Genomic DNA, 2,500 nt, shown 5'->3' with positions numbered 1-2,500 from the left:
CAAATGCAAAGGGAGAGAGAAAGGAAAAGGGGTGAAACTGCTGGGGTGTGTGTGTGTGTGTGTATGCGTATGCGTGTGTGTGTGTATATGTATGTGTAGGCATGTGTATGTGTGTGTGTGTGTATGTGTGTATATGATGTGTATATGCGTGTGTGTGTATATGTGGGTGTAGGCATGTGTATGTGTGTGTGTATGCGTGTATATGATGTGTATATGCGTGTGTGTGTATGTGTGTGTATACGCGTGTGTGTGTGTATGTGTGTGTATGTGTGTGTGTGTGTATATGCGTGTGTATGCGTGTATATGCGTGTGTGTATGTGTGTGTGTATTCATGTATATGCGTGTGTATGCGTGTGTGTATTCGTGTATATGTGTGTGTGTGTGTATGCATGTATATGCATGTGTATGTGTGTGTGTGCGTGTATATGCGTGTGTGTATGTGTGTGTGTATGTGTGTATGCGTGTATATGCGTGTGTGTGTATGTGTGTGTATGCGTGTGTGTATGCGTGTGTGTATGTGTGTGTATGCGTGTGTGTGTATGTGTGTATATGCATGTCTGTGTGTGTGTGTGTGTGTATGCGTGTATATGCATGTGTGTGTGTATGCATGTGTGTATGTGTGTGTATGCGTGTATATGCATGTGTATGCGTGTATATGCGTGTGTGTGTGTGTGTGTGTATATGCATGTGTGTGCATGCGTGTATATGCATGCGTGTGTGTGTATGCGTGTATGCGTGTGTGTGTGTGTGTGTGTGTGTGCCTGATGTGCATTTGACATTTTATTGAAGAAAGTTCAGTCACTCCCGTCATACCTGAAGTGTATCTGATACTGATTGATGATGTCATAACCCTCCAGCTGTGCTCCAATCCCGTTTGTAACACTTCCCCTTGGTTTAGTGCACTTTGGTCATCTTAAAGGTCCATTTTCTACAATTATCAGCTCCAGTGATGTGGGTTATGTAAAGAGTAATGAGTGTTGGAGTTTTACCCAGAAAGCATTGCTGCAGTCAGACACAGGTTTCTTTGTTAAATGGTGACAAAGTGGCTTAAACAGGAACGATGGGGTGTGATAGTGCAGTGGAGGCTCAGTAGTGAATGGTTCTGGGTTAGTGATCAGAAGGTTGGAGGTTCAAGTCCCAGCACCACCAAGTTGCCACATAAACAAGGCCCTTAACCCTCTCCGTTCCAGCGGCCGCATCGTATCTGCTCTTGTGCTGTCCCTAACAAGCTGGCATATGCAGAAAGAAATTTCACCACTCTGTAATGTATATGTGACTAATAAAGGCTTCTTCTTTCCTTTCATAACATAAAGATAAAATAGCAGAGCTTATTGTTTAAAGAGAGCTGTGAAAAAATATTTGCCCCCATCCTGGTTTCTTCTGTGTTTGTGTATCTCTCATACTAAATTGTTTCAGAAATTTAAACAAAGTCTAAGATAAAACAAAGGCAACCTGAGTAAACACACAATACAATTTTTAAATGATAATGTTATTTATTGAAGTGAAAAGGTTATCCAATACCAACTGGGCCTGTGTGAAAATGTATTTGCCCCCATAGTTACTAATTCCCCAAATCTATGAAACTACATTCATAATGGGGTTCAGCTGGACTAGACACAACCAGGTGTAATTACTGCAAACCCTGTTCAATCAAATCAACACTTAAATACAACTTTTTCAACAGCAGTCTTGAAAAACGTCTTTAAAACGTCTTACCCAGTAACACACTGTGCCAAAGTTGAAAGGAATTCCAGAAATTATGAAGAAGAAGGTGATTGATTACATCAGTCTGGGAAGGGTTACAAAGCTATTTCAAAGGTTCTGGGACTCCAAAGAACCACAGTGAGAACCGTTATCTCCAAATGGAAAAACTCAGCACAGTAGTGAACCTTCCCAGAAGTGGCTGACCTTCCAAATTTCCTCCAAGAGCACAGCAACTAGTAAAGCAAAGTCACAGCACAGCAAAGTCACAAAAGAGCCAAGGACAACATCAAAGGACCTACAGGCCTCTCTTGCATCAATAAAGGTCACTATTCATCACTCCATTTTCAGAAAGACACTGGGCAAAAATGGCTTCCATGGAAGAGTGGTGAGGTGAAAACCACTGCTAACCAAGAAGAACATTAAGGCTCATCTGAATTTTGCCAAACACCTTGATGATCCTCAAACATTCTGGGAGAATGTTCTGTGGACTGATGAGTCGAAAGTGGAACTGTTTGGAATACAGGAGTCCCGTTACATCTGGCATAAACCAAACACAGAATTCCACAAAAAGACTGTCATACCTACAGTCGGGTGCACAGTGGCTTAGTGGTTAGCACGTTCGTCGCACACCTCTAGGGTCCGGGATTCGAGTCCCGCTGGGGCCATGTGTGTGCGGAGTTTGCATGTGCTCCCCGTGCTGCGGGGGTTTCCTCCGCGTACTCCGGTTTCCTCCCCCAGTATCTAAAGTGTCCGTAGTGTATGAATGGGTGTGTGAGTGTGTATGTGATTGTGCCGT

The 2,500-nt window shown here is 43.0% G+C and overlaps 1 protein-coding gene across 3 annotated transcripts in view; it reads left to right on the top strand.

Moving 5' to 3' along the window:
* cnih2 (cornichon family AMPA receptor auxiliary protein 2) overlaps nucleotides 1-2,500 on the top strand; it is a 10,457-nt gene that overhangs the window by 1,207 nt on the left and 6,750 nt on the right. The window lies entirely within an intron of this gene.

This window comes from Ictalurus furcatus, chromosome 16 (assembly GCF_023375685.1).
Source record: "Ictalurus furcatus strain D&B chromosome 16, Billie_1.0, whole genome shotgun sequence".
NCBI lineage: Eukaryota > Metazoa > Chordata > Actinopteri > Siluriformes > Ictaluridae > Ictalurus > Ictalurus furcatus.
Note: the sequence above shows the minus strand (reverse complement) of the source record. Positions and strands in the feature narration are given on the sequence as shown.